The sequence below is a fragment of the Mustela nivalis genome, assembly GCF_964662115.1.
Source record: "Mustela nivalis genome assembly, chromosome: 6".
Lineage (NCBI taxonomy): Eukaryota > Metazoa > Chordata > Mammalia > Carnivora > Mustelidae > Mustela > Mustela nivalis.
The window spans coordinates 88,483,309-88,505,630 of record NC_139025.1 but is presented as its reverse complement, the minus strand read 5'-3'; the positions used below and the strand labels follow the sequence as shown (position 1 = coordinate 88,505,630).

At 36.8% G+C, this 22,322-nt stretch overlaps 1 long non-coding RNA gene across 1 annotated transcript in view; it reads right to left on the bottom strand.

Moving 5' to 3' along the window:
* Positions 1-1,498, bottom strand: part of LOC309867171 — a 277,043-nt gene extending 275,545 nt beyond the window's left edge. The window contains exon 1 of the long non-coding RNA XR_014313014.1: positions 1,389-1,498. This is a non-coding gene — a long non-coding RNA (uncharacterized lncRNA). The remainder of the gene's footprint in view (positions 1-1,388) is intronic.
* Positions 1,499-22,322: the final 20,824 nt, after the last annotated feature.

The following is a 22,322-nucleotide window of genomic DNA, read 5'->3' as shown; positions in this document are numbered from 1 at the left end:
TACCATGAAATGGTTCCTAAACGAAGAGGCAAATAAAGTCTTGCTGGCTTTCAAGTTGTAAATGACTTGTCCAGCTAAGGGCTACATATATTTGGTTCAGGTAAGCACTTCAGCTCAAAGACACAGCTGTTGTTTCAGTGTTTTGCCAAATGGCCTTTTATGTTGCAATCAAGTAATAGATACAAGATTGACAAGTAACAAAGAAAAAGAGCTTTCAGTCAACACAGACTAAAATCCATTATTGTGGTGTGTACACTGTGCTGGGGACCTGTAAACACATCTTCATTGATCTTACAGAAAGATAGAAATATCTCCCCTTGCATAGCTCAATCAAGGCCCCTTTCACAAAGGTAAAGTGCAAACAATATTGAAGAAGCAGAAAAAAACTGACATTACAGTCAAACACTAAATAATGGTTGAGCTCAGGAAACCTATCTATAACATTTCAAATTCCTGTCAGCTCAAATGAAATGTATAACCTCTCTACTGCAACCTTAGAAAGATCAGAACATGGGGGACTGGGTACTCCTCTTAGTGCCATCCCCCTTTTACCAACTGACCAAATCGATAGGGGGAAAAAAATCTCATTTACAGTTTTGCATTTTCATATGTATCTCAGTGGAGAAGCCTCTGGAAAAGATCTCATCTGTGAAGGTCAATAATTCACTCCGTCTCCACTCCCCCCAGTTGGGATCTGTTGCCGTTTATCTGAACAAATTTTGTTGCGTATAAAATAGAAAAAAAAATTAGCATGCAGTGAGTGTAGAGCTGGGTCTTCCTGCCAATTTGAAATTTTATTAGAAGAGCCCACTGCATCAATTCTAAACTTCCACTTTCATTTATGTTTAAATACTTGTAATTAGGAGAAGCTATTTGGGAGCTGTAGACACCAATAAATAGTTTGAATGGATTTCTAAAAAGGTTGGCAGGATGGTCGGAAGCTCAGCATAGTTTATAAACAGATTCATCTGTTATGTAAATCTCCATCCATAATCATTATTTATCCATTATGGCTAATCAGCATTCCAAGAAAGGAAAAGTGAAAAGAATTGGTAATGTCTTAAAAACAATTGCTCTTATACCTGCAGATTCCTTAAATTCAGCCATCAACTAACTAGACATTTAATCTTTTGTTTCCTTTTTTTAAGAAAAAAGCCTAAGATAAATCAATACTGTGCATTTAAAAACAATGTTCTCATTTAGATACAGAATAATCAAATCAGAAACACTGCATTACCCTTTATACCACTTATTACCCAACCTCTTCCTTTTCCTCCTTTCCTTCCCAAACATAAAATTCCGAAGAAAACAAAGATCCATTTAACTCAGGATGAGGTATAAGTTATGCCTAAGTGTAGGAAAAAGACATGATGTGATACGCTCAGTACCTGAGAGTCTTGTGTAGAGAGTGTTAATGAGGTGCTAACACAGCTCATGGCGTGGTCTTTTGATGTAGGCATATAATCAGAATCCCAAGCAAATACATGGCATAAGGCAATGCACAATTCTATCTTAAGGACTCCTGGAAGAAATGTATTAGAACAAAGCCAAACCCAGGCATAACTGAATGCTTCCCCCAGTGTTCCATGCTTTACCCTACATTCCGTGAAGGCCCGGCTACTTTAGATTCCTTTGATAAACAGTTGCTTCCTGATCCCTTATGTGTTTAGCACTGTGCTATCTGTAATTAGTTCATGTTGGAAAATACCAGCTAGCACACTTGCACAAAGTTAAGTCCCTATCAGGAATGGAAGACGAATAACTTCTTTTTCAAGATCCAGAACCATTAAGAAGGAATATGCACATTTCAGAATTTATATACACTACATACAGTCAACTGAAATTTGTGATAGCATTGTACCAATTAATATCGTATTTATTGTACATATTCTTCTAATACCTTGATCCCATTCTCTGCTACATGATCATGTGCCCATCCTCTATTCTCTCTAGCACTTCTGGGCCAGCTTTCAAAATTGGACTATCCTCCAAGTCCCAGTAAAAAGCTAGCCCCCTCCATGGTTTCTTTCCATAATTCTTCAGCCAGAAATACTCTCTTCATTTGACATTGCATCATGACCTAGCTCTGCCTCCAGTAACCCACTTATCATATCTGTCACTGAACAAGTATATTTTGGCTCACAAGTCACCTTTCCTATGTGGCAGGAGTTGGGTTTTATTTCTTCTTATGCCCACCCACAGCACTTATAAGCTACTTTAAGCATAGTAGTTATAAAATAAATACCTACTGAACTGAATCATACATATATAAATTCAATGCTAAACCAAAAGAAAAGGGACTTCCACAATTTTAGCTAAAGCTCTAAAGCACTAGCTGGGGGTGGGCGTGGGAAGGGCCGTTTGAAAGGTTATATTAATAACAGTAGTTCTAGAAACAGAAAATAATTAGCAAAATCACTCCAATTTGTTCTCAGATTTTCTAACTAACATCTAATTCTGAATAGCCTAATTCGGAAAGAACCTGAGTTGAACTCTGATGTCAACCATTTGTGATGGTTTTTAACATGGGTAAGACATAAATAAGCCTTTACAGAAATATTTATTGCCTATATATATTTATGTGTCACGGTTGAGAATACGACTCTCTTCAAATTGGTCCTGGAAGACAGGATGAGTTTAACTTTCCAGTGAGGACTAAATGCTCCCAATTTCAGAGAGTAGGAATCCAATAGCCAGAAACTATGCAGAGCCTCCAAACGTAAATCTTATTTCATCACATTTCTCCTACATGCAGCCTAAATAAATCTCTCAGCCAACTACTCTCTCATTTCTCTCTTCCACACCAACTCATATCCTTGAACAGCATCCCAGGTCTGAAACATCCAGACATGTGCTTTCGCTCAATTTAAAACTATTTTAAAGACCATCTTTAAGAAGCTTATTTCAATGAACTAGGTGGCCAACCACTAAAGATGATTTATGGCACCTATTTCCTGGACTAGTAACAGTTAAGATCTAAGAATTAAAGAGGATATAAAGAGATGATGGGTTGGCTAACTCTTTCCAGTACATAGTAAAACAGTACAGTGACAAACAGTGCCCTGTCATTCAAAGGACAGGGACACTTTGGTGTCATCCTGATGTTCTAATTACAAATTTGCATTCTCAGAATAACATTAAATTAACCAACTATAAATTCAAAGAAAAACTGGGCTTAAAATTTGGGGGTTTGTATTTTGGTATCTTTCTTTTTATAATTTCCTCCCAAATCTTCATGTCTTAAGACACTCAGGAAAGGGTGGCACAAAATAGTAGAAAACTTTGGCATTCATATATTTTCATTCAAGGTTTCAACTACTGGTAAACAGCACTGAAGACACATGGCATGTAGAAGTATATAGCTTTGCTAAAGACTGTACTGTGGGAATGAGTTCCTTGTCTAATAAGTGAATCTAGCTGATTTCATTCATCTTCATGTAGCTAACTGTGTACTCATGTTATTTTATAAGAATTTATGGGGCATATCTTACTCTACATGTTTGGATGTGATAGGGGAAAATCATCCTATTACATGTTGGATGCTCATTTCCTATTTGCACATTAAATAAAGCACCTGCTAAAATTTATAATCTGATTAGGAATAACTGTTGACCCCAAGTCTAGAATGACATACGCCCTAAGTTCCCTATACTCTTAGGACTGAATGCCATAAGCAATACATTCTACCTTTTCTCCCATCTACTATTGTGTCTCTCAACATCCTAAACATCTGGACAAAAGCCCAACCATAAACTTGTTCCAGACAGTAGAATCCTGACCTCTCTCTTAAGTCCCTCTAGCACTTTTCCTCTGGAGTTAAAAGCTACAACCGGTATTTCTCATATTAACTCAATGATCTATCCCTTAAAAACTTTCATGATACAAGTGGAGAACTTCAAATTCTCAACACAATGGAGAAACAGAGAGTAATAAGGACTAGATTTATCCTCCTATATGAAACAACAATAGCAAAAAAAAAAAAACAAGCAAAATACATAAAACAGTTGTTTTCAGATATTGTGTGTCAAGCGTCACAGGACAAAAGAGTGCAAACAGATGAGATGAGCACTAAGATTGCCCCAGTTTATTACCTGGATGGAATTTCCAATCCCAAACAGTGATTGATAAACCAGAACTACATACCGAGTATTCATGAGTTGAGAAGACAGAGCTGAGAGTGTGCAGAATCCAAGGCAACTAGGCTACACAGGCAAAGTACTAGAGAAAAGAGAGTTACACAGAGAGCATACCAAATCTACAGAGGGTCTCAGGAACTGATCAGTGCATGATATAAAGAAACTAACTACCTAAGCCCAGGAAAATTCTACCCAATAAAAGAACGAAGAGAACAATCCCCAGAGCTCACAAAAGACCAGGAACACTTTATGAGGTACAGGACGAAAAGCCTTGGAAATCACAAGGCATCAAGCAGAGTACTCAAGCAGGTTTTAGCCCAGTGGTAGGAGAAAATTAGTCCTAAAATAAAGGTTGCTCTGGATGGCTCTTAAAAACCTTAAAACCTGGGCATCTGGGGTGGCTGAGTCAGTTGATGGTCGGGTTTTGGCTCCAGAAATGATCTCGGGATACAGGGATTAAGTCCTGGGTTGGACTCCCTGCTCAGCAGGGAGTCTATTCCTCCTTCTCCCTTTGCCCCCTCCCCTACTTGTGCTCTTTCTCTCTCTCTCGCAAATACAGACATAAAATCTTAAAAAACAAAAAACAAAAAACTTAAAAGCAAGCCTCAAAAAATAATCTATATCAAGTAATTTAACTGCATCCCATAACAAAGCTTATCTTTATTTATAGAAATACAAAAATATCCTAGGGGCACCTGAGTAGCTCAGTTAGTTAAGTGTTCAACTCTTGATTTTGGCTGAGTTCAGGATCATGAGATCAAGCCCCACAATGGGCTCCACACTCAACACAGAGTCTACTTGGGATTCTCTCTCTCTTCCTCTGCCCCTTCCCCCACTCACACTTTCTCTAAAGTAAATAAATTAAATGTTTAAAAATAAATAAATTAATTTAAAAAACCCAAAAACCAACAGTGTAAACCTTACAATTTCTGGCATTCAATCAAAATTTACCAGGCATGCTAAGAAACAAGAAAATATAATCCATAATCAACAAATCAGTATTACCCAAAAGTGAAGGAGATGTCAAAATTACTAGACAAGGACATTAAAGTAGCATATTGTAATAATATTTTATATGTTCAAAAAGGCAGACACATATAAGGTGACACATAAAAGACAATGCCAAACTTCTAGAGATGAAAATAACAATGTCTGAGATAAAAACATATACATGAAATGAAATTAACAACAGATTCAACTCTGCAAAAGAAAAAATTAATGAACTTGAAGACAAGGCAAGCTAGAAACCATGTAAAAGGAAAGAGGGAGATAAAAAAATTAAAAGCCTGAGGAAAGCATCAATGAGCTATGGAACAACTTTGAATAGCTTTATATTCATATAATTGAAAACAATGAAGGAAATGACAAGCCAAAGACAGAAAAGATATTTCAAGAAATAATGACCAAAGTATGTTTCTAGATACCTTTAAGATTTTTTTAAATCACTGATTTTAAGAAATTTCATTATGTAAAAACTCTATTAAATATCAGCTGGGTCCAAGGGAAAATGTCCGGAGCACGAATGAGAATGGTATATTTTTAACTTTCCAAGACCAAGAAGGACATGTCAAATTCCTGAGTGACCAACCGCTGGCAAGAACAAGAATTGCCGGGGCACCTGGGTGGCTCAGTGAGTTAAAGCCTCTGCTCAGGTCATGATCCCAGGATCCTGGGATCGAGCCCCGCATCAGGCTCTCTTCTCAGCAGGGAGCCTGCTTCCCTTGCTCTCTCTCTCTCTCTGACTGCCTCTCTGCCTACTTGTGATCTCTATCAAACAAATAAATAAATAAATAAAATCTTTAGGAAAAAAAAAAAAGAAAGAAAGAAAGAAAAGAAAAAGAATTGTCTTCCTTGATCCAGCACTTTGATTAGAAACTTCCAGCACAACCCTACCATCCTTAGGTAGGCTTGGGGTAAAACATTAACAAAAAGATTTAATACTAGTGGTTCATATTTTATATAATTCTACATAAGTTGAAGTCTCACAGAATTTTATCTAGGAAGTTCTGAATCTTCATTTGTTATATTCTTCTGAGTAACCAAACTTTGCTTATCCTTTAAGTTTATTTGGGGGGAATTGCTTGAATACAAATCACTGGTTGTGTCTACACTAATCAGTTGAATATAGTTAAGGTGCACTGTAGCCACAGTGGTCTCTAGTAAGGGGACAGTAAATTCCTTACATTTCTCATGCATGCTCCCATCTCAGCATGCATGTGCCATTCTTCATGGATCATATGTTCCTTCACTCCGTTAAGTGAAAAGGCCTTCACTTCATTCTTTGCTCAAAGAGAAGACTATTCAAATAACATACTTCTCAACCACCATATCTAAAACACTCTATATGTACTTATCCACTCTACACATATTCACTGAACTTATTAGATTCTGAAATTACATATAGCCAGTTGTTTGTTATTATAGAGCAGGCACGGACACACAAAGGCCCTTAAGCCAAACTCAGAATATGCAAGAGAGAGCCTATGTGGCTTTCAAAGCCTAAAACGTGTACCATCTGATTCTTTCGGAAAGTAGTTGCCAACCCCTACACTGGAGGAACCTTATCTGCTTTGTTCAGTGTTATGGGTTGTGAATTTTATCTCTCCCAAGTTCATATATTAAAGTCCTAGGACTCCATAACTCAGAATGGACTATATTTGGAGGTAGGATTTTAAAGAGGTAAAACAAGTTCATATGGGTGGGCCTTAATCTACAATTGATGTCCATATAAGAAGAGGAAATTTGGGCACAGACACAAACAGGAAAGAGCTTGTGAAGAAGACACAAGAAGACAGCCATCTATAAGCCAAGGAAAGATGGCTCAGAAGAATCAAACCCTGCATAAGGGAGACACACAATATTTATTTCTAATAAATAAGTTTAGTTAAAATTGGGAATCACTGTTCTCCATAAAACATGCTTTTTGATTCAATTCAACCAACTTTCAGAAAATAATTTTAGAACTGTAGATAATGCCTACCTTAAAAATCGTGTAGGTTTTTATGACTCCTAAATTATTGTTGGTGAACTAGCACTAAGTTTAGAGAAAATACATTTTGTTTTGACTCATCACAATCACATTACTCAAAAATACATACAAGCTGTCTACTTATAAAAAATAATTAATCTTTTATTTCCTAGTAAAGATGGAGAAGAAATATAATCAGTGATTAAGTCTTTTTATGTTCCATGGATTTAAGTAAGTTGAAATAGGTTCAATCAAAATTATGGTGCATAAGATTTCTAAAATACCAGAATGTAATTTTATAGCAAAAGTACACAGAAAACCTCAGTTTTGTGCAATCTGTTCTAGTACTGATACCACCCGTGAAGTGCACATAATCCCCAGGCTCATTATTAAGCACAAATCCAATGTGTGAGCTGCAAATAGTATCAGCATGTTCTCATAATTGCTACAAAACTAGAGAAATGGGTAGTGAAAAGACCAGAGTTCAATGCCAAATTGATGAATGGTTGTGGAAATAATAATATGGAATTTTTTTTTAAAGAGGATTTCAATGCAAAGGAAAAGTGCAAAAAAAAATAACTTACTCATTAAAACTCAGCTTGGTCGAAAAGAGAAGATTCAATTCATGAAAGTCCAATTCAAAGTATGTATTCAATAAATGGAAGATGCATTACTCTCTCACCTCGGAGAGACCTCTACCTTCTTGATTCCTCTTCTCTCTTCTTAGCTATCAGTCATCTTTTGCTTTTACTTCTTCTCTTTCAAATTGGAGCTCATGAACTCATAGTTTGAGTACTATCTTGCCATCTTCCTCAAATCTCTTGCTATGTCAGTCAATGATTTGTCCCATTTGCCTAGAAAACTTCAAACTTCAATCAACTCAAATATCACCAACTTTGACCTTCATCCAGGGGATCCAATCCAGTTAGAAAAAAGCACAACCAAGCAATCAGTAACAATATCAACATCAAGTCTTCAAATTCAGCTGGACCCTCAATGCTGCCCAACAATCCCTGGTCAGCTGTCTTCCTAGTTCTGCACATAAATTGTTTCAAATCCTTCCCACTCTCCTAAAATGTCTAACCCCTCTATAAATATCTTCTCTCTCACCTGAAGACCTTATCTCAGAGAGAAAAGAGAAGTCCTAGAATTTTCAGAAAACTTGCAAATGTGTCTGTACCTCTTTCTAGACTCCTTTATTTCCTCCTGGTATAATGGAAGAAGGATGGTCCCTTCATCTAAACTCTGAAGCTTACCACTTTCAGTCAACTCAGAGACATAGCTCAATTAATAGTTCCCTATAACCCTTATCTTCAAGTAATTGAAGGTTTCTCTTCCAGAAGAAATAACACATGAATCCTTTGCTGTTTCATAGGGTAGAATACAGGGCAAAAGTTTTGGGGAGTCAGATTTTTTTACTCAAAAGAAAATTCATAACAAAAACATAACTGATTGCATCATGATAAGTTCCATACCATGGGAGATATACAAAGAGAAGCTGCATGAAATAAAGAAGTAAAGAAATAAATTTTTAAAAAAATATTTTATTTATTTGACAGACAGAGATCACAAGTAGGCAGAGAGGCAGGCAGAGAGAAGAAGGGAAGCAGGCTCCCTGCTGAGCAGAGAGCCCGATGCAGGACTCGATCCCAGGACCCTGGGATCATGGCCTGAGCCGAAGGCAGAGGCTTTAACCCACTGAGCCACCCAGGTGCCCCAAGAAAGAAATTTTTAAAATATGACAATATACACTATTTGCTGAATAAGTATAGCATGCCAGACACTATGCTAAGGATTTGCATAAACAGTTCATGTAATACTTACCACAATTCTGTGAAACGGTTACTGTTTTTTACAAATAAACTGAGGTTTATAGAAGAAGGCCCTTGCCCATGATCACATACTTAATAAAAGGCAGAGGTGGGATTCAAAGCCAGGTGTTTCTAACATGAGATTTCTCCACAGCACCACCATGCTGTTCTTTCCTTAAGTGGAAAAGAAATCTAAAGAAATTATTTCTAAAGCTTTCAATTCTAAGACTTTTTCATCTTCAACATATTACTCCAAAATCATTAGGGGAATTTAATTATGAATGTCCCACAGAAAGACAGAATTGTGAGCTTGAATTCCAAAAACTGACAGGTAAATAAGTACCGTGCTCTCTGCAGTAAACATAAAGCCATCCGAACCTGGCATAGTAAAACTAATTCCTTGATAACTTTTAAGAACACTGACAACTGAGACATACTAATTCACATATTTTCATAACCTCTATCTCCTTTGTGGTTCTATACCCTTCCTTTTCTTGTTGCTCAGATAAAGTAAATTTTGTTTTAGATTGCTGTATAAAAGGAAGATTACAATTTGAAGAATAGATTAAATGTGAATCTGTGATCTCTGTTCAGCCTATTAAAAGTAATTTATTTAATTCCACCTGGAATTCTCTATAGATGCAAGATGCTTCTCCAGATCTTAAAAAGCAAGATGTCATTCCCCTGGGATTTGTCATACCTCAACGTAGGTTAGGACTCTCCTACACAAAGAAGCCTGGACTAAGAATAATTGTTGATGGAATTCTTCCTTAGAAAGTCTAATCTCATAAATATGTCCTTGTTTTAATAGAGAGGGCATCAATCAGACACTTTATTAGCATTTCACATTGCTAATAATTAGACTTCACATTGACAGAGTTCCCAGGGACCGCTGTATGTTTAATGTCTTCAAGAACATCTCTCTTTAGTTTACATTCCAACAAGCTGATTTAACCAGTGGAAAAAAAGATAACTCTTCAGCTACATTCTTTTCAGTTTAAGACTTCTTCCATTCCCTGTGTCAGCCTCCCAGATCACATTTCTGTACCTTTTATCTGAACCTTATAAACACTGTCTAACTTGTTTTGAGTCTTTGATATTATACTTCCAGACTGAGTCTTTGATATTATACTTCCAAACTGACCCCCTACTCAAAACAACAACAACCACCACCACCACCACCAAAAAAAAAAAAAAAAAAAAAAAAACCAAAAAAAAACAGTTCTAAGCACGTCATTCCCCCCACAAAAAAAAAAAAAAAGAAAGAAATCATTGGAATTCTATTAACTACTAAATATTATCTAAACTTTTAAACAAAAACCCAAATAAAATTCTAATGTTGATCTAAAAATTACCTTTATAACTTACATTATCAGTAGAAGAACAGAGTAAATATCCTGATGACCTTCACTGTTCCAACAATTAAAATGTTAAATGAAATGTAAAATAATCTTGGGTTGAAATTAACTGCTGAGTGAACAAGAAAGAATATTCCAGAAACTAAAACAGAAATGAAAGAGATTACTCTGGTAGATAACCAATTACAAAGACTCCATTTGTCAGAAAGTTTTCTATTGATCCCTAATGATCTTGAGCTCCTCTGTAACGGCTACACCATGCCCAAAAGGCAGTCAATTACCCAGAGGTGAGGATGGGTAACTGCCACATATATTTAGGATCCTAAAGGGCACTGTACTTAGTGTAAGGTTGACAAGAAATACACAGGAGGAGGGAGTCAGAAAAGCTGTTTATAACAGTCTTGGTGCTGAAACGGAAGGAGTAAAATCAGTCTTCAGAAATACATGTAGATTCCTCTCACGGTTTTACAGGTCTGAATTCCTGATACCTATCGTCAAAAAAACTTCATATTTTACTTAATGGGAACTCATATTAGTAGTACCACCACACAACTCTCAAAAGGAAAGACAAATCCATCCTGGAATAACCTACTTCAACTCAGGCTTTAGAACTCCCATAGTTACAGGTCCAAGAAATTTAGTTGCTTATAGTTTAAAATATAAAACCCCATAACAAATCCTGCTGAATGAGAATAAGCAAAAAGAGCAGACAGTAGAATCCAATCTATAAATACTTCAGATGCTGTAACTATTAGACAGATTAGAAGACACCAGTTTAATATACCTGAAGAATGTCTAAAGCTTGAAAAAAGAACAAGGAAAAAGAAACTCAAAAGAAGGATAAAAAAGATTTGAAAAAAAGAAATAGAACTTCTATAAATAAAAATATAACTGAAATTAAATTTTACCTTTCTAATCATACCTCCCATCAGATTTCTAATTTTTCTCTAAAGGTTCCCTGAATTTTCTTGTCTCTGTTTTTTGTTTTTGTTTTTTCATTGAAGTCTAGTTGACACACAAAGTTACAATAGTTTTAGGTGTATGGCATAGTTGTTTGACAACTCTATACTATGCTGTGCTCACTATAAGTGTAGCCACCATCTGTCACCATGCAGTGCAATTACAGTACCCCTGACTATACTCCCTATGTGTGCCTTTCATCCCTGTGACTTAAACTGGAAGCCTGTGCCTCCCACTCCCTGTCACTCATTTTACCCAACCCTTCTCCCCTCCCCTCTGTTTCTCGCCTCTATTCTTTTACTCTCATTAGTGTCCTAGCCTAAAATTTATTTTTTCATACTCTGCATTTTGAACTCACACACATTAAGGCTCAGTTCCAATGTAAAACTCTTCCCTTTATATACAATAAACATCTTTCTTATTTCCCCAATTTTATATAAACAACTTGAGGGAAAGGCACCATGATATATGCAAATATATTTATCCTAATACAACTGGCTGGGTATCTCACCCAGAAGAGATGTTCAACATATTCTGATAGAACTGAATTGGAATAAAAAGTTTTATTCCTCTTATGTATTTCCATTCTATAGCCATAAACGCTTAGGCAATGAGCTACAAGGAGACCCACTTAGCCCAATTCTCATTGTGGATTATGACAAAAATGAATCTAAAACTGTATCCCGGACTATGTCCTTCTGTTTTTAACTCAGCCAGATTTATGATAGTGGGAAACACATATTCTTTCTTGCATCAAAATAAGTCCCTATTTTTCACAATTTATGTTATATTATTAAGTCAATAATTTAGAAATAATTCAATTCTGTTAAATGTAATTAGTGGTTCTTTTTTAATTGTTACCACAAGTTACTAAACAGAATTGAATCTAAAAAAATCTTTTTTGTACTTCTGAAGAGAGGTGAAATCATACAAGATAGGTGTAGGCATACTGGCACTAAAATAAGGATCACTTGGGATGAGGTCCTACTCAGGGCATCCAGAAGACATTAAAAGAGCAGGTTGACTATGGGTTGAACAATAATAGAGAAGGTATTAAATAGAGAGCAAAAAAGAAAAGAGTTAAGTAGAAAACATGCCACTTGGAAATAATGACAAAAAAAGAGAGAGGATGTAAAAGTCACAGTGGGGATTAAATATGGTGAGTATCTTTAGAGAAAGGAAAACAGTCACTGAAAAACAACATCGACAGTCTTACAAACATCAGGTAAACAGTCAACTATTTTTTAATACTTTCTTTGTCTTGGATAATACCAAAGTGGTTTCAATTTTTAAAAAGGAAATTTGGCATGAAAGGGTTCTGTAACATGGCCTGCCCACTTACGGGATTTAGAGTAAAAAATGTAAACCAGCTGTGATACTGAGGTTTAAGAATCATCTGTTGTCCATATTCAGTAGCTTTTCCCATGGAATTACAAAAAGACTTGTATGATGGATAGTCTACATCCTAATTATGTAATTACACAGTAGAAAGGAACAGCTGAAGAGGAGCCATTTCATCCTTGCATCCAATGTCTGCACAATCTACGTCTCACATAATGGATAGAGCTCTTATTATACAGGAAAGCATAATTTTATTATAAAAGAATGAAATGTTGGCTTTCATATGGGATTAGAATACGTATGGTCAAACCAGTAGAAATAAAAGTAGAACTAATCTAAAGCTGCAACCTGAACATCAACCAAATCCAAAAGAGTTACCATTAAAATTTTAATATATTTTGGGTGGGAGGGGAGGAATGTCCTTAGTTCCTCTGCTCTTTTCAAGTGCAGCCAGTCCCAAAGCAGGTAATATGAAAGTGTATCCCAGCAGATAAAGGTATTAAGGGCCAACGCCAAAACTTTCCGGGTGCAAACCTAATGGAAGTTTTTGAAACTAATGGAAAATCTAAGTGCTGAGCTCAGCACAGGTAATCAATCATCTATTTTAGCAACTATTTCTGTGCCCTTGATGTCAAGAGAGGTTATATATGCTGTATCTCTCAGAGAAATCTCTTCCTTCCAGGTTACCAGAAAGCAATTCTAAATGTGGAAAATGTTATCACCACTATTAGTTATTCAAGAATGGCAAAATGTGAAGTCAAAGAAATAAAACCATTCACAAGCTCAGCCACCCTGGAAATATGACATAAATGGAAAATATTATTTACAAAGTGTTGGAGGGAGAGTAGATGGGGAAAATTACAAGGGTGGGGGGAGCTGCAGAAGCCTCACTGTGCAAACCAAGTAGCAGGTGACTTTTCAAAGACACCTGTGGCAGAAATATTTCCTGGCCTTAATTCCTAATCTTTATTAAAACCACAGTGAACTCAGGGGCTATTTGGTTAGGTAGTGAACAGAGAAGGGGAAACTGGCCAAAATAAACAAAAGTGAAGTAAATGTTGGCAAAATCTGCCACTTAATCTTTCCAGGGTAAAAACATCCTGGGCCCAAGAGAGGAGGAGTTCTTTTTCCCTTCTCTGCTCATTTTTCTTCTTTGTGTTTCGGCTTTCTCCACCGTGTGGGCTTTCTGGTCCACCAGAAAAACCCTCCTCATAGAGCCCACATCTTTGCTTACTGCAGCAACATGTCTTTCACTGCTACAGCATGTGACATGCTCAGGCTTGGAAATGGATTCAGATTTAGTCCCGGGCCACCGGTACAAATTGCAGAGAACAGCCTGCTCAAACTCTGGGGGAAAGATGCTGACTTACAGTAATTGATAAGGTCATTCCTGCTGGATGATCCTCTAGTGAAGTGAAGGTAGCTACCGTGCTTAGCCCAGAACTGGGAACATCAGTTCCAGAGAAATGGCTTCACATTTCACAAGACATCTAAGAATTATATCACTCCCTGTAGTCCGCCGTATAATAAGAAGTCTGTAGCTTTCATTCTGTAAAAATTATTAATCATTTGTGGCTGAAAAATGAATCAGTGAAGTTAACCTACATTGTCATGTTTGATTTATCTAGAGGTAAACAACATTCTAAGAGGATTTAGTGGGCTAGTGTTTAGTAAAAGGGTATGTCCAGGTCGTGGCACTACATAGATTGAATGTCCAAACATTTAAAAGCTCCTTCATCATTGGGCTGAATACAAAAATGACAGCCATCATTTGGTGACCTTAGAATGTCCTGGCTATTTGTAACAGACTTTCAGTAGTGAATCTAACCTCCCATCAGGCTGGGGTTAAATAAATGACAAGTTATTTTTCTAGTTTAAGATTAATATTGAGATGCCCTGTTGTAAATATGTTTTTCTGAACAGAACATTAAATTACAATTATTTGGAGAAGTATGAGAGGGAGGGAAGAAGAGAGAGCAGAATTAAATTTTTTTTTGTTCCTTTCAACTTTATTTCATTAGGTTGGTGTCTCTACATCCCATCATAATATTTTCCTGTCAATACAGTGATTGCTACAGTAACCACCTGTGCTAGACAAGCACCTGCCTTTAAAATGCAATTTTTAGCAAAGATTTAAATTGCAAACTAGAATTCCAAGGCCCCCTGCCAAAACAAACTCACTTTCCTCTTGAAGAGTATGTTGTTTCCCAATGAAGGTTTACCTGTACCGTGCTCTGTATTTTGACTTAATAGTAAATCTTTCTTTTTGACTCTCTCACTAAATTATTTTCTCTTGTCAGCTGGCTCAGGGCAATATCTTTATCAAGATCTCAACACAGCAAACTGGGAGGCCTTTTTCAAATTCTTAAAACAAATTGGCATCATTAGCTAATTCATATTTGAGAGACCACATTGTTCCCTATATACTCTTATAAAAAGGAAGATCTGAAAAGGCCAAGAGGCTCTGTCCTCTACCTTTCATGTCTTGCAGTTCCAATGGTGTAGTGGTGGCCATGGAATGAGCCCAGATTCTGGGCTGAGTCCCATTCAAACCAGTTTGAATCTTTATTTGGTCATAAGAAGCATCAACCCAGGGGCACCTGGGTGGCTCAGGTGGTTGAGCGTCTGCCTTCGGTTCAGGTTGTGGTTCCAGGGTCCTGGGATTGAGACTCATATTGGGCTGTTCAACCAGTAGCCTGCTTCTCTGCTCAGTGGGGAGCCCGGTTCTCTGCTCAACAGGGAACCTGCTTCTCCTTTTCCCTCTGCCCTTCTGCCTGCCTGTGCATACGTGCATGCATGCTCTCTCTCTCTCTCAAATAAATAAATAAAATCTTTAAAAAAAAAGAAAAGAAGAAGAAGCATCAACCCACCATGCTACTTTTTAATATAAACTTGCTTTTGTTTTTTTGTTTTTTGTTTGTTTGTTTTGGTATTATGATTTTTTTATTATTATTTATTTTAATTATGTTATGTTAGTCACCATACAGTACATCATTAGTTTTTGATGTAGTGTTTATGATTCATTGTTTGCATAAAACACCCAGTGCTCCATGCAATACTGCCTCCTTAATACTCATCACCAGGCTATCCCCTCCCCACACCAACCCCTCAGTTTGTTTCCTGGAGTTCAGAATCTCTCATGGCTCATCTCCCCCTCTGCTATCCGCCCCCCTTCATTTTTCCCTTCCCTCTTCTAATGTCCTCCATGCTATTCCTTATGTTCCACATATAAGTGAAACCATATAATTGGATTTCTCTGCTTGACTTATTTCATTTAGTATAATCTCCTCCAGTTCCATGCATGTCAATGCAAATGGTAGGTAGTCATCCCTTCTGATGGCTGAGTAATATTCCATTGTATATATGAACAACTGGACAGCTATATACGTAAGAATAAAACTTGACCATTTTCTTACACCATACACAAAGATAAATTCTAAATGGATGAAAGATCTCAATATTAGACAGAAATCCATCAAAATCCTAGAGGCGAACATAATCAGTAACCTCTTCCACATCAGCCACAGCAGCTTCTTTCAAGACACATCTCCCAAGGCAAGGGAAATAAAAGTGAAGAGGAACTTTTGGGACTTCATCAAGATAAAAAGCTTCTGCATAGCAAGAAAATAGTGAACAAAACTAAGAGACAACCCAGGAAATTGGAGAAGATATTTGCAAATGACACTACAGATAAAAGGCTGATATCCAAGATCTATAAAGAACTTCTCAAACTCAACAACAAAAAAGCAAATAATGAAGTAAAGAATGGGCAGAAGACATGAACAGACACTTTCCAAAGAAGACACACGAATGGCTAACAGACACATGAAAAAATGTTCAACATCATTAGCCATCAAGGAAATTCAAATCAAAACCACACCGAGATACCACCTAATACCAGTTAGAATGGCAAAATTTTACAAGGTAGGAAACAACAAATGTTGGAGAGGATGTGGAGAAAGGGGAACCCTCTTATACTTCGTGGGAATGCAAGTTGGTGCAGCCACTTTGGAAAACAATATGAAGGTTCCTCAAAAAGTTAAAAATAGAGCTACCCTATGATCCAGCAATTGCACTACTGGGTATTTACCCCAAAGATACAGATTTAATGAAAAGAAGGGGCACATGCACCCCGATGTTCATAGCAGCAATGTCCACAATAGCCAAACTGTGGAAGGAGCGAAGATGTCCTTCAACAGACGAATGGATAAAGATGATGTGGTTCATGATATACACTTGTTAATTCAGGTAGTGCTAAGAGATGAAAATTAAGCTCAACTTTTCCTAATATAAATTCAAGGAGAAATGCAAAAATACCTTACATAGGGACATTAACTTTCTGATATCTCGTATTAAAATGGTTGTCATAAAATTGATGTTTTATGGGGCACCTGAGTAGCTCATCCATGGGCATCTGCCTTCAGCTCAGGTTATGATCTTGGGAGTCCTGAGATTGAGCCCTACATGGGGGGGGGTCCCTGCTCACCAGGGAGCCTGCTTTTCCCTCTGCCTCTGCCCTTCCCTCTGCTTGTGCACACTCTCTCTCTGTCAAAATAAATAAACAAAATCTTTAAAAAATTTTTTAAAAGTTGATGTTTTATTATGAAAAATGTTACACAGAAGCCCCAGGAAGTGTTTTTGAGAGATGATGCAAATGCAAGTGAGCAAAAGCTCACAGAATTCAGTTGTAAGACAGCAATCTTGCTGGGCACTTCACAGGATTAAAGTCCTTTATCACCATGATATTCTACCATGAGACATACTCATCAGTAGGAGTTCAATAAATACCTTACTGTAAGAAACATTTTAAAAGAAAGCAGATAACTTTATGTTTGAGATTGATTGGGACTAAAATCCCTTTACTTAATGGGGCACATAGGTGGCACAGTCAGTTGGGTGCTGGATTCTTGGTTTTAGCTCATTATCTTGGGGTTGTAGGATTGAGCCCTGTGTTGGGCTCCGTGCTCGGCTCAGAGTCCGCTAAAGACTCTCTCTCCCTCTCCCTCTTCCCCTCCCTGCTCTCTAAAATAAATAAATATAGAATTCATTTTTAAAAATCCTTTTAGTTATTAATAAGTCTTATCACTTGCCACATTCTACTTTATGACTATTGGGAGACACTCCTCTGTGGGTCTCTTATATTCCTACAGATCTTGCTGGGTACACCAAGAATGCAAGGCCCTAACTGGTCTTCACTAAGGACATTTCTCAGGGTTGTATTTGTGGCAGTCTCAGAGGGATGAAATAATATCTCCTCCAGGACAAAGATCAGGTTTGCTTAGTGTTTACTATAAAACAGTGGGTCCCACAAGCTCAATGTTTCTTAGCTGTAGCACAAATCTCCTGCATATATACTATCTAACTTGCCACTTCATGCCACCCCCCGCCCCGCTCCAGTGACTTGCGGAGATGATAAGGGAACTGATACAAACATGGCACCATTTGCTGTGCAATGAACAATAAAATCTGTTGTCTCAGAAATCTTATATGTACTATTAGCATTCATGAAACAGCAACAGAGTAAATTATTAGTCTGCAAGTAGAGTAAAATCAAGCCCCAGACACAATGATACGATTTGTGTCTCCTATCCGTATCTGTAACTTTTTGAGGACAGTATTTGTGTTGGATTCATTTTTATACCACCTGAACAATATGCTTGAAAGAATTAAGCACTAAGAAATATGTACTGAAAATGAGTGAACTTGTTTATCAACATTACAACAGCAATTTTTGTGTTCAGTCTTACATAAAGAACTTATGACTGATTCTAAATTAGACCTGGAAGAACAAATATTGTTAAAATGTCTAGGCTACCCAAAGCAATCTACGGACTTAACGTAATCTCTATCAAAATACCAATAGCAGTTTTCACAGAACTAGAACAATCCAAAAATTTGTATGGAAACACAAAAGACCCCAAACAGCCAAACCAACCTTGAAAAAGAAAAATAAAACTGGAGGTATCATAATCCCAGATTTCAAGATTTACTACAAAACTGTAGTAATCAAAACAGCATGCTACTGGCACAAAAACAGACACAGAGAGCAATAAAACAGAATAGAGAGCCCAGAAATAAACCCACAATTATATGGTCAGTTAACCTTCAACAAAGGAGGCAAAAATATGCAATGGGAAAAACTCAGGCTCTTCAACAAATGATGTTGGGAAAACTGGACAGCTACATGCAAAAGAATGAAACAGGACCAATTTCTTATACCATACACAAAAAGAAACTCAACATGGATTAAAGACCTAAATGTGAGACCTGAAACCTTAAAAATCCTAGAATAGAGGATAGGTCGTAATTTCTCTGACATCAGCTACAGCAACATTTTTCTAGATATGTCTCTTAAGTAAGGGAAACACAAGCAAAAATAAACAACCAGGACTACATCAAAATAAAAAGCATCTGCACAAACAAAAGAAACAACCAACAAAACTAATAGACAACTTACTGAATGGGAACATATATTTGCAAATGACATATCCAATAAAAGGTTAGTATCTAAAATATATAAAGAACTTATACAGGGCGCCTGGGTGGCTCAGTGGGTTAAGCCGCTGCCTTCGGCTCAGGTCATGATCTCAGAGTCCTGGGATCGAGTCCCGCATCGGGCTCTCTGCTCGGCAAAGAGCCTGCTTCCCTCTCTCTCTCTCTCTGGCTGCCTCTCCATCTACTTGTGATTTCTCTCTGTCAAATTAATAAATAAAATCTTTAAAAAAAAAAAAAAGAACTTATACAACTCAACACCAAAATAAAACCCCTAAATAAAAAATGGGCAGAAGAAATGAGCAGACATTTCTCCAAAGAAGGCATAGAGATAGCCAACAGACACATGAAAAGATGGTCAAAACCACTCATCATCAGGAAATATAAATCAAACCACAATGATATATCACCTCATACCTGTCAGAATGGCTAAAACAACAATAACAACAACAATAATAATAATGGGTGTTGGTAAGGGTGGGGAGAAAGGGGAACCCTCATGCACTGTTGGTGGGAATGCAAACTAGTACAACCACTGTGGAAGACAGTATCGAGTTCCTCAGAAAATTAAAAATAGGATTACCATATGATCTAGTAACCACACTACTGGGTATTTACCCAAAGAATAAAAAACACTAATTCAAAGCTATATATGCACCCTGATGTTTATTGCTTCATTATTTACAATAGCCAAGTCATGGAAGCAGCCCAACTGTGCATCAACAAATGGATAGTGGACAAAGAGGGGTGGTGTGTGTTTGTGTGTGTGTGTGTGTGTGTGTGTGTGAGAGAGAGAGAGAGAGAGAGTATTCTACTCAGCCATAAAAAAAAAAAAAAATGAAATCTTATCATTTGCAACAACCTGGATGGAGCTACAGAGTATAATCCCAAGAGAAATAAGTCAGCCAGAGAAAGACAAATACCACATGATTTCACTCATATATGGAATTTAAGAAACAAAACAAATGAACAAAGAGGAAATAAAAGAGAGACAAACCAGAAAACAGACTCTTATCTATGGAGAATAAATTGATGGCTAACAGAGGGGAAGGAGGCAGGACGGGCTGGGTAAGATAGGTGAGATGGGATTAAAAGTACACCTGTCATGATGAGCAGGCTGTACTGTATGAAACTGTTGAATCACTATAGTGTACATCTGAAACTAACAGAGGACTGTATGTTACCTACACTGGAATTAATTTCCTCAAATAATAAGTAAGTAAGTAAGTAAGTAAATAAATAAATAAAATACATGGAATCCATTGGAAAATTAAAAGTGGGGGAAAATGACAAAAATATATAGTGACCCAACTGGATGTCAACAAGTTTGGTTCTTACATCTAAACAGAAGAGAATGATAACTCATATTTGAATAATGATTTACGTCTTCCCAGATGTTTCCACTTTCTTATTTTGCACCTCAAAACACGTAAGTAGGAAAAGCATTTATTGTTCCACATGGATGAGAAAGCGACTTTGTAAAATAAACCCAAGATCATTCAGCTGGTAAGCAGCTGAGAAAGTTCTACAGCCCAGATCTTTACTCCTCAGAGTGAGGGCTCATTCTAAAATATGACATTATCCACAGTATCTTAATTGACTATCTTAATTGATCTTAATTATCTTAATTGATCCATATTACTTCTTCCAAAGGCTTCTACTCATGGACTGATTAAACTAAATAGACATAGTCCAACCAGTGTTTTCAGATATTTTTCTGGTGTGCGGTTGAGAAGGAATATAATTTCATTGTTTTAATAGGCAAAATGGGCCTACAAATCTTTGCAAGTATGATGTTTTGAATACCGTATCTTCTCATATATTGAACTCAACAGTGCAATGAAGCTAGTACACTGAATAATGCACTTATTTCAAAGCGAATTTCAAAAGCTAGCCAATTAAATGAAGATTTTTCTTTTAAAATAAGGCATAAATCCCACAGTGCGGTATCTATTAAAACCATATATTTGAAAACAGCCTAATTTTTTTTATTGTTTTATTTGGGAATGAGGCCAGGATCATACCATAAGTAACACAAAGCTTGTTAGTTTTAAATGTCCAAAATTCTCTTTCTAAATGCCCTAGAATCATGTGTGAACTTTTAAAGGATTGGTTTTTACACTAGTTTTCCATCTTTTAAAATCACCTTAATTTCTGATACCATATGCTATTGCATGCTAAGTAAAATAAACTGCCTAACAGGCAAGCAAAATGCACTTAAATGTTATATAAATCAGAAATCATTCATATTTCCATGTTTTTCCCAAAGAAAACTTTAAGTATCAGCAGTTAAAACTTCTCTTCAATGCTCTGTCTCTCACTGTTCAGTGCTATCTCCTCCAGAGTATTTGGGATTTTTATCTGACATGTGAGAAAAAACAACCAGGGTTTAAATAGCTGAGTAGTTCTGCTTTCAGTGATGCAGCTGGCTGCAAAAATAATCAGCTTGATATATCATGATCGTATTTCATAATTCCTAACTTCTATGTAATTGATAAACTCCAACATTTTAGGCCAGGAGAAATACATATTTTCATATATCATGGGGCATGAAAGAGACAGGAGCAAGATCATGAGAACTCTGCCAGCATAGGCTACCAATGCCCTCAACAGATCCAGTGGGTGGCAGGACATCAGTAAGCTGTTTAGAGTGCTTTTTCAACTCCCATTCAATTTAGGCCACCCCTGCAGAAGCTCATAAACAACCCTGAATTCACCTGTTTTTAGAAAATAATGTTATCCCTACAATACTGTGCACAACTGGCCGAGTTTTTGGCTACACATATTTATCTTCATGGTTCGTTGTATCACATGTCTAAATTTAAAAATACATAGTGAACTTATATTATTTTACCCAACCTCTAGACTAGAAAAAAACACTCTATAATAATATACAACTGATATATGGTAATGAATTTTCTAGAGAAAGAGAGAGAGGAGAAGAGAAGAGAAATTAAGGCGAAAAGTAAGAGAGTGAAGTAGTAAACAAGGGATAGAGGAAAGTGACTAAGGGACACAAGACAGGAAAACCATCTTTCAGAGTTGTCCAACAAAATGACTTTGTGTTCCTATCTATATCACCCTCTGGCTTTTGCTTAATTCCATGCTTGTTCTCAGATTGGTGGCTTGGTTGAGACAACTTTTAGCTAACATACAACCACATAGGATTTTATTTCTACTTTTATTTGAGCTACTACCTAATATGCGGGCAATACAATCAACCATACAGTGGTCCAGTTTTAATTTGAAGCTAATC